Genomic DNA, 10949 nt, shown 5'->3' with positions numbered 1-10949 from the left:
CCACACCTTAGAATTCAGCCTATTCGAGGGGGAAACCTCCTTTATATTACATAATGAACAATTCTTGGATGATTCAAATGAAAAAACCTCCTTTCTATATATAGGAGTCTAAGGAGTCACAATATAACCCAACCGACGTAACAATAATAATATAAAGCCACAAAAATAACAATAGAGGGATTCTATGGTGCACAGTAATAAAAATATGGGGGAAATAGGGGCACAACAATGTTAATAAGGGATACAACTACAATAGTAATGGGGTAATCACTAGTATTATAGGGACCTATTACACCCATCTCCTTTTTCAGTTCTAACTTACAAGGTACCGAATTAAATTATTTAGTTGTAGAAAAGCAAGCATTTGCAGTCTTTAAAAATCTGAAGCATTCCAGGCCTTTTCTTCTTAAAACCATACAAAGATAGTTGTACGCTACCTTGAAATAAGATAACTACTGATTCAAATAGAAGTAGGGAAGAAAAGAGCTAATTGGGTAACTGCACTCCAAGAATATGATGTAGAAATCCAGCCAGCTAAAATTGTCAGGGGCCAAGGTTTTTGCAGGATTTTAACATGAGTTTCACAATTGCCAACAGAAGAAGATCAAGGTAATGAATTGCAAATATCAGAGGCAAGCCTCAATGGTACATAATCACAATATGTTGATTTGAAATTTTATCTTAAAAATGGATATGCTCCTATGCACCTTAATTATAAAACAAAGAGAGGTTTAAGATTAAAGTCAAATTAGTATGAGCTAGTCAATGATGTATTGTTTAGAAAGAATTATGATTTAGTATTGTTAAGATGCTTAGAGAAACCTGAAGCTGAGATGATCATGCAGGAATTACACGATGGACCAGCTGGTACTGGACATTTTGGAGGAAATACTACTACTTATAAAATACAGCATGCAGGATATTACTCGCCAACGATATTTAAAGATGCACATGAATATGCAAGGAAGTGCAAAACTTGTCAAACTATGGCTGGAAGATGAAGAAAGCCACCATTCCCTTTACAACCAGTTAACATCCAACAACCATTCAAACAATGGAGATTGGATATAATTGGTGATATTATTACTAACTCTTCCAAGCAGCATAGGTACATCCTCACAACTACTGATTACTTTACTAAGTGGGTAGAAGCTGGCCCATTAAAGATAGCTAATCAATACATAATTACTCAGTTTGGCTTACCCTCAGCTTTAATGTTTGACAATGCATCTTACATTTCTGGGAATGCAATGGTAGAATTCGTTCTTAAGTAGGTTTCAACTTAAAATATTCAGCTAATTATTATCATCAAGGTAATGGATTAGCCGAATCGACAAACAAAAACCTCATCAGAATTATCAAAAGAACTACTGATCAAAATCATAGGAATTGGCATAAAGCATTGACATTTTCTCTATGGGCACACAAGATTACTCATAAAGCCTCTATTGGTTCTTCTCCTTTTGCTTTAGTTTATGGAAAATAAGTTGTTCTTCCACAAATGTAGCAATACCATCTCTTGCCCTAGTACAATTTATCAATGAAAACCCTTCAACTTCTCTCTAGACTAGACAATTTCAATCCTCAAACTCAAAGAAGAAAGAGAAGGATAAAGCAACCCTCTTCCATCACCAACAAATAGTCAAAGCTTCTTTTGATACAACTTCTGGCAGGAAAAAATCCTTTGAAGTAGGTGACTTAGTCCTGAAATGAGACAAGGCACACGAGGAAAAGGGTAGACATACCAAATTCCAAAGGCTATGTCTTGATCCTTTTCAGATTATTGGAAAAATTGGACAATCAACGTTTCTTTTATAAGACTTGTCCGATAGGAAAGATTCTTTGCCCGTAAATGGGCAAATGTTGAAAAAGAAATTTTCTAAGGAGATAACCTCTTCTAGTTTTGTAATATATTTTCCTTTTAGGAAAATAATGGTTAAACTAGTATTTACTCCTCGCTTTTCAAAATAAATCTTTGATAACATTTCTGATTTTTCTCTTTTATAAGAAAGTTCGAGTTTAATGGAACAATTAGGAAATTTGAGTACTAATTTTCTCTTATTCTCAAGTGAATGAATTTCGTCCCGAACCTCCACTAAGAGTTGATGCGTTAACAGAAGTGTTCGGAGAGAAGATAGAGCCACTGTTATCCAATTCAGTTCTATTTTTTATTGGGAAATCTGCATTCGCTCCCATATTTTAACCACCTTCTTAATGGCCCAAAGATTTTCCAGCATACACATCATGGGAGAAGGGGAATATGATATAGGCTTTTCCCAAGTGTCCCACACCAGCTTGCCAAAATCGGGGTCCTCCAACCACACTCGATTGAATTTAAATGGCATCCCAAACCTAATATCCCCCCGGTGCCAGCTGAGAATAATGGGTCGGTGGTCGGATATGTAATTATCCACAATGTCCGATTGGACCAATCCAAGTCTCTCAACAACATGTTCCTGAAGTAGAAAACGATCTAATATTTTAGCAACATAATCATTACCTGATCTCCCATTGTCCCAGGTCAGCGCAATCTTGCATGGTCGGATGTCAATGAAGTTATAGTCAATGATGATATCTTTTATCTGGGCACTAACATGATCTATTCTTCTGTTCCAACCCCACACCTCATCCAAACCAGTAGTACAGTTCATATCCCCTGCCATGATCAGTGTGGAAATCTCCAACCTCTGTGTTGCCACTAACTTCCACCAAAAAGAGTCTCTATCCCTATACAAGGCATATATGTTCAGTATATGGATATACCCCGACAAAACCTCTAATATATCTAGCTAATAGAATATTGACAAAACATGAGAATGCCATCATCCTTACCCATCGAGGATCCCATAAAGAAACTAAGCCCCTGAAAGGCCATCATCATCAGTAGCCGCCATATACCAGTCAGGGAACATCTTCCTAAAATATTTGATCACCTGGTGTGCTAGATGCATAGTCTCTTGCAGTAGAATGATGAAAGGGTGAGTCATGAAGAATAGCTCCTTTAGGGCCAAAAATTTGTGGGATGGCCCCAATCCCTAAATGTTCATGGACATAATGTAATTCATGAAGGTCCAGCTATGGGATTTTTTGCTCTAAGGGCCTGAGGAGAGGAGGACGAAGAAATGGGGACATTTGTCAAGGAGTGAGGATCGAAAGACTCAAAAGGGATATTCCAGGGGCACCCCCTAAAATGTCAACTATCCTGTTTCTTTTTCCAATGGACAATAATATTTCCAGTCGATAAAGGGCTAATGATAGGGGACATGGAGCTAGGTGGCTTGTGGATAATAAGCATATGTAATTCCAATGTCTTTCTTTGTAAGAGAAATTCCAGGTCATTGTCTACTGAGTTAGTAGGAGAGACAACATGTGAAATGGGTGAAATAGGTCGATCTATGGATGGCAGAACCGGGAGAGTGGTGGCGGTGTGTAATAGGAGAAGGGATATATGAAAAATGAGACATGGAAGGGACATCAAGAGGTGACATATGAGTTGGCATAGAAAGAGTAGGGGTCGGTTCGGGGCATGTTAGAAGAGGGATCGTGTCCGACAGAGGCAGGGAAGTCTCCCCAGCATCTAAGGTGCCAGAATCCTCGGATGTCCATGAGGAGGATTGAACCAAAATAGGTACGGACTCAGCATAGATCAATGGATATGAATCAACAATAGGAGAAGTAGGGTTGAAATGAGGATTACATGTAGGACTCATAGCCATATCCGAATGATGTGTCCTGCCACGTCCAGTCGTCCAGATATCAGGTGGACCGCTAGCTTTCCCTTTTACATCACATATATGTTGCTTGTGAGCCATGCGACGTCCTCCCCTCCTTCATGGACATTGCGCCATAAGGTGACCAGTATGATGGCAGATAAGGCAGCGAAGTGGAACGCCCCAAAAATCCAGACGTTGCTACAATTGTGTGTCCTCCCATTTAAAGCATTAATTCAAGACTAAGGGCCTCAGTAAGCCCTTTCACACCATATTTAGTTGCAAAATAAATAGAAGCCCCATACTACGCATATTGAAAAACACATAAAAGAGTGAATCCATTGAAATAGATTTTTATTGGAATGTGACCATATAATTTCAAGATTGTGATTTTTTTTTTTTTTCTATAAAAATATATTTTTAATATATAAACAGATTTAACAAAAATAAAAATAAACAAATTTTAACCTGAAACTTTGAACACAAAAAAAAACCCATCTACAACCCAAAAACCAATTTCATGAATCGTACAAGGCCAGCCAAAGAACTGACGAGAACAAAAGACATGGGTAGTCGGGCATGGCCTTGGTCTATGCGATGCTCCATCAAGCGAAGAGCAACATGAAGAGTGTTTACCATCCCTGACAAATTTGTGTTAATCATCTCATGCAAATTTTTGATGGGAATTTAATCTATAAATACAATTCTCGCCCACCCAATATTGCAGACAACCACATCATTAGGTCTCCATTGAAAATATATTTATATTGCATCTGAAAGAGTTTCATAGTCACTCACATCGGTTGTCTGCAAAAAGCTAAAACTTAACTGGATTGCAGATTCTAAAAATATTTGGCTAAGGTACTTCAATAATAATAATAAAAGACAATGAGAAAAACATATCCATGTACCTTTGTGAATATTCTTTTAGCACTGATAGTTTTATTATCGACGAAAAAGCAATGAGAAAAACATATCCATGTACCTTTATGAATATTCTATTAGCACTAATAGTTTTATTATGGACGAACCTGTATATGGCCTTCTCCAGTTTGGCAGAGCTTCTGGCTATCGGAGTAACGAAAGCCCCTTGAGAGAGATTTTGGCAATAGCAAGGCCAATACCATTAGATCCTCCTATTATTAGAATGTGCTTCCCACACATAGTTTTCAGACATGGTGAAGGCTTCCAGAGCAATGTTAGCCCCAACAAAAATAGTAAAAAGAAAACCAGTAATGATGAGTATAGTTGTAGCCAATTCCATCGCAAGGAGAGGATCAAGGTTTTGGCAATGCCAATATTTATTGAAACAAATGCAAGAACCTGTGTATTTAGGTTCGAGATGAGCTGGTCCTAGTTCTGTTGAGAATTAGATAGAACATTTATTACATAATTATTAGAGAATAATAATCTTGTATCGTTGGATTAGTGGGATTTGTTAAAGAATAATAATGTTGTATGGTTGGGTTAGCGGGCTTTGTTAAAGAATAATAATGTTGTATGATTGGTTCAATGGGATTTTAGTAAGGCAAATGTGATATCAATGTTGACAGTTGGCCACCAGGTACATTTAGAAAAAGTTTCTGTCTCGAGGTATTACTATTTTGGGTGGAGGACATGGGCGGTCGTTTCCATCCAACTAGCGTGGCGGCGCTACAAAGCGAGGTCGGCTGCCACTAGCTCTTCTTTGGCTGCCCTCTCCTTGTTTGGTTGTGGAGACCATCGACCAAAATTTATTCTTCTTCTTACTAAGAAGACCACCTCTAACTCTATGCCCACTCTCTTCGCCTCCCCCAAACCGAATGATGATGATTTCTTGTTGTGATATTGCCTTCTACTTCATCGTTCATGATCCATGCTATCTAGGTATTTAGATTGAAAGTTTTTTAACCACATATCGAGTGTAGTGTACTCATCAATACCTTTTTCTGTGCATCGCCAAGATCTGTATGGGATTTTCCTTGCGTTTGATGGGCTGAGGGAGTAGGTTCAAAGCTCCTCTTCCTTGCTGGGTTGCTGCACCATGGTTTTTCAGAGGCTGGGAAACGTAGCATAAGGATTTGTAGTGTTCGCATTGGGCATAAGAAAGAGGACAATGACGCTATTGAGGCATATGGAATTCGACTCTCCTTCTTTGTTCCCGATCATGGGCTGGACTTTAGACTTTGTATTTTTAATATTCTTGTAATTAAAAGAAAACACAAGAAGAATTAGGTTTTATGCATATATGAAAATAGTAGCCCAATATTTCTTCCTTTGTTTCTGAAGTGGCCAAAAGTGAACTATGATTAATAGTTTTAAAAAAAACCTATAATAGGTTAAATCGTTTCTCGCACTGGCCAAAAGTGAACAACAATGATGGATTGTGCACAAACATGTTCTATAGCTTCTAGCATGGTTTTGAGATTACTGGACAAAATTGGTAACTTCTAGCATGGTTTTGAGATTTCTGGACAAAATGGGTAGGATAACTTACAAATTACACCTTGAAGGAACCTACAACCAAGCAAGAATGGAGGGTTAAAGTGGAGGCTTATTCCCCTCTCCTTTCTCCAGAATAGGGTAGGGTTTCTCTCGAAGAGATTGCTTTATGTGGTAAGTTTTCCTATTTTTTGTGATAAGTTTTTCAATCAAAGTTTGGTGATTAAATTATTTTTTCAATTTTAACTCATGCAAGAGACTAAAGTTGCTTAGTACTACTTTTGCTTGCAGGTGACCCACTACCCAAAACTGATGAAAAATTCCTGGAGTTCCATTGGTCAATAGCTTTTAAGTGTACAATAGTCCATTCACTTCACCCTTAACTATTTCTCCCAACCCTCAACTTCGCTCATTATGCAATGGAGGCATGCCCCATTTATCTACTTTTGCTAATAGATTCCACTCTCAGCATGGCCTTTTCCATATTAGTATTTGCTACAACCTTGAATGGCTCAAGCATCATTGTTCTTGTAAATGAATTTGCCTCTCTTATCAATTTAATGCTTATTTTTTAGAGTGTAAAATACAATGTGTCATTTTTCATTGTTTAAATTGTATTTTTTTTAATATAGGACCAAATAAAAATTTTAACCATAAAAACTTAATTTGTTTTCTATATATAGATATATATGAAGTTGATATCAAGATAAATTAGTTAACATAGATCTTCAAATAATTTATTTGAATCTCTTGTTGAAATATTTTTTAGAAGTATAAGATTTAAACATCTGATTTACACATTTCTTTTACTTCTAATTACTTTATAACACTTTCATTTTTTTAATTATTTTTTACATTATTTTTTATTTATAACATAATTTTTAATTTTTAAGTTTATTTTAAAGTGGCATGGACAGACAAACAAATGGGCTGTAAAATGAGCCTCACGGCTAAAAAACATTCATCTTATTAACAAATTAATAAATATGTAAAATTTATAACATTAATTAAGTTTAGCATAAAAATAAAATATAAAAAAATAATAATAAAAGTTTGTTTTAACTGTTGAAATTTTTAAATATTTGTCAATTTATATTTTGAATTTTATTTATCCTTCTAACTATTAAATTTTTCTCATATAAAAATAAAAATATATTAATTTCTAAAATAATATTATATTATTTATCTTAATTCAAGATTTACCAAGTGTTCAGAAAATCAAAAGGTATTTTTAGAATGAATAAAGATTTGATTCCCTTTGAATCTTGATAAATCCAGAAATAAGATAAATCTGGACCAAATTATATTGGGATTTATGAATAATATTCAATCTCTTTTAGAAATTTAATGAATATCACAAAACACAAAAGATAACTATTTTTCTTTACTATTATTTATCATATTAAACTGTGCATTCCAACACCAACACCAAAATGCAATGTCCACAAATTCTTTCCTCTACAAAGATGGGCAATGTCCACAAATTCTTTCCTCTACAAAATTAATTTTGCATGTGTTGAAATATGTAGTATTGCAATGGTTTAATATTTCACAAAGAAATACATTGAATTGCAAAATAAAATAAAAAAATAAAATTTGTGACACCCAAACTCAAATTTAAAATCTTATGGTATTTTGAGTGTCTCTTAGATGTATGTCAACAAATTTTCTATTTCAATTTTTGTTTGAAATCCAATTCGAATTCGATCTTGATTATCGTGCCTCAAACTGCCCCCATTTTGTTTGGTTGAGGGCATCCACTCTGCCAAGGTTTTCTTTAATCCTTCGATGTAAAGATGTCATCCAATTGGTGTTTAACTAAAATCAAAATCCCCGCAAATACCAAACGGGGTGGAATCTGCCAATAGCAAACTAATCTAGCTGCAGTGATGGAATCTGCCAATAACAAACTAATCTAGCTGCAGTGATGGAATCCTTCAGTTGGTAGGAGACTGAGATAGGTGCCCAAATTGGTCCTTCAAAACCAAAGTTTTAGCAATGGATCTCGAAGGGCATTATGTTTTAGCATCCAAGTTTCACGACATCGTCATAAATGAAGCAAATGAAGCTTGAAGGACATTATTTTTTAGCATCAGAGTTTGATGACATCATCATAAATGAAGGAAGTTGTAATTCGATTATAAAATTTAGGTTTGGTGGTATCACCGCTTAAATAAAACAAGCATTAATTCGACATGTTTCATGACATCAAGTTGTAATTGCACAGGTTTCATGACATCGTGTACTAAAAAAGCAAGTTGTATCCCTGGAATTTTCTACACCATGCACCAACCAAAGAGTATAATTTTATCCGTTTGACGGAAATTGTGCTCCAATGAGTGATGTCACCTGTCGTGAAACTGACTACAACTAGCATTTGCACCAGATGTTGCAAAGGAAACGCCGTAAGGCATAAATTGAAAAATACAAATACAACAAAAGAATACTTTGATAAAGAATAAAAATATATTGAACCCTCAAATCAATGCCCCATTAACTGGAAGCACTTAGTAGACATATTTATCAACATTAGGATTATACACAATGATCAAGAAATTTCCCATATACAAACAACAACTTCCACAACAACCTTTTGTCACATCCACATTTTAAGAAATGCCTTGGAACGTGATCGGAATCTTCCATATTGCCTTTTTCATTATGCAGAAAAATCTTCCATATTGCTATTTTCATCACGAATATTGTTAGTTCATTGTTGTAAAGTGTTAGTGTGTTAAATTCAATACTATAAGTTCGACAAGCGAAAAACATTCCTCAATTAGCATAATATGCATTTTTCTCTCACCGTGTATTTTTCAGTCAAAGAGCACAAGTAACATATTAACATGTATTTTCCCTTCATTATTTTCATCATAGAGCCAAGAAATCTGATCTATAAAGTAACAAAAACATTTTGAAATAAGTTTAATATTTCAAGCCAGTGTCTAACCTATAAAGTAACAAAAACTTTTTGAAATAAATTTAATATTTTAAGCAATTGACTAACCTACTTTAATAATTGAAAAATTCTCAAAGATGAATTATACTCCATAATAAGAGAGCCAACATTGGAGCCCATACTTTCACTAAAACCAAAAGAAACACAACCACTTGTTAAGAAGAAATTCAAGTAATAATAATAAAACAAAAATAATAAACATTAAAGTATAAAATGGTATTTCCAACACACAGGTATAAATATACATGCTCTATGTCCATTGTTAGATTAAATGGGTGTGGAGAAAATTAGTAGAGAACCCAAATTTGTATTTCTAATTAGGAGAGGGGTGGAGAAATGCTTTAAATGCGGGTTGTTGTCATTCTAATGAAACCCTTTGCAAAGGGGATGTTGAGATTCTGAGAGAGAAGCTAGGCTTCGTAGAGAACACCTTCCTTGTTAAACATTCCCCTATTGTAACCAAAAGGAAAGGGCAAGAGAAACAATAATTAGGTTTTTGTTCACAAGTTGTATAAAATATATAGGTGCTATTGATGTCTGAGTGAATAATGGGAGAGATTATTTATGAAATTGTGATAAGGCGCACCTAGTTTTGTCAGAAAGAGGCATATTAATGACAAGTACGTCACATTTAGGTAGCATTTCATCAAGATTTGTCTCCAATGTTGCTCCAGTTTCCTTTTCCAGTTTGGGTCCAATAGAAAAACGGTCGTGGTAAAGAAGCTTACAATTGAAGGGCTGTACAAAGGAACGCAATTCAATTCAACATCATGTAATGTTTATTATTATTAGGTTGAAATTTTGAAACAAACAGCATGCATGCATAAGAATTATGGAGCACTGATTTTTGAAAAGAAGTTTCCAACATCATGAAGTAGTACTAGATCCTAAGAATGAATACCTTCAAACACTTAAGTAGTTCTTTGCCAATACGCCCTGCACCAATAGTACCAATAGTTTTCCCTTCTAGATCATATGACCTGTAAGAAATTGTTGCCACTTTCCAATTACCCTCAACAATTTGCTTATATCCAGGCACAAAGTTTCGCATCAATATGAGAATGCGCATTAGCTCATCTTCTGCCACGGACACCACATTACTTGCTATAAAAATTGTTGAAGAAGGTGTCAGTTAATTTATGAAGAATCATTGTAGAAACTTGTTCATACCAAAATGTCCATAGCGTGAACAGGGCAGTGACAAGCGGTATAATTTCAGAAATAGTACCTGTAACTTGTGCGACAGTCACAGCAGTGGCTGCTGCAACATTTAGATCAATGTGATCAGAACCAATACCAGCTGTCAAAAGAAGCTTTAAGTTCTCTGCCTTCTTGATCCTGTCTGTTGTCACATAGGCCAGGTGGAAAGGCATAGAAATCAAAACATGTGCATCAGGTATGTGCTTTTCAAGTTCTGCAAAGGAAATTAATTGTGTAACTTTAGTCCGTAGTGGGTTACAATTCTCAAATGTAAAAGCAAGCAAGCAATACACTGATTTCGACGATCCATGGTAGCAAGAAGTAGGAAAGGGAAGGCATACTAGAAAAATAATAGATTGGATTGTGGATTAAACAACCACCCAACTTCAATTGTGAATAACCAGAAGTCATTTATGACTTGTTCGACAAGATATATATTCTGTAAATCTCTCTTTTTGAAGCAGCACATACGATACCATCTAGATTGATTATTATTCAGGATATGAGGAACAAAAGGAAGTCTAGGACATAAACTATTCATCCATATCAATAACAACAACAAATAACACGATTTTATATCCCAAGGGGTGGGTGGCCCTTCACGGGAGCAAATCTCATTAAATACCTTGGGGTTACCAGTTGGTATTTCAGCGAGCAGT

The 10949-nt window shown here is 35.4% G+C and overlaps 1 pseudogene; it reads right to left on the bottom strand.

The window, feature by feature from the left end:
- Window positions 1-4208: 4208 nt before the first annotated feature.
- On the bottom strand, window positions 4209-10463 carry LOC149242682 (3-dehydrosphinganine reductase TSC10B-like; annotated as a pseudogene).
- Between the last annotated feature and the right edge of the window lie 486 nt (window positions 10464-10949).

Source organism: Pinus tabuliformis, chromosome 8 (genome assembly GCF_031772625.1).
Source record: "Pinus tabuliformis cultivar Carrire ecotype Pingquan chromosome 8, CPIR1, whole genome shotgun sequence".
In the NCBI taxonomy this organism is placed as follows: domain Eukaryota; kingdom Viridiplantae; phylum Streptophyta; class Pinopsida; order Pinales; family Pinaceae; genus Pinus; species Pinus tabuliformis.
The sequence above is the reverse complement of the archived record's forward strand: the minus strand, read 5'-3'. Positions and strand labels throughout refer to the sequence as shown.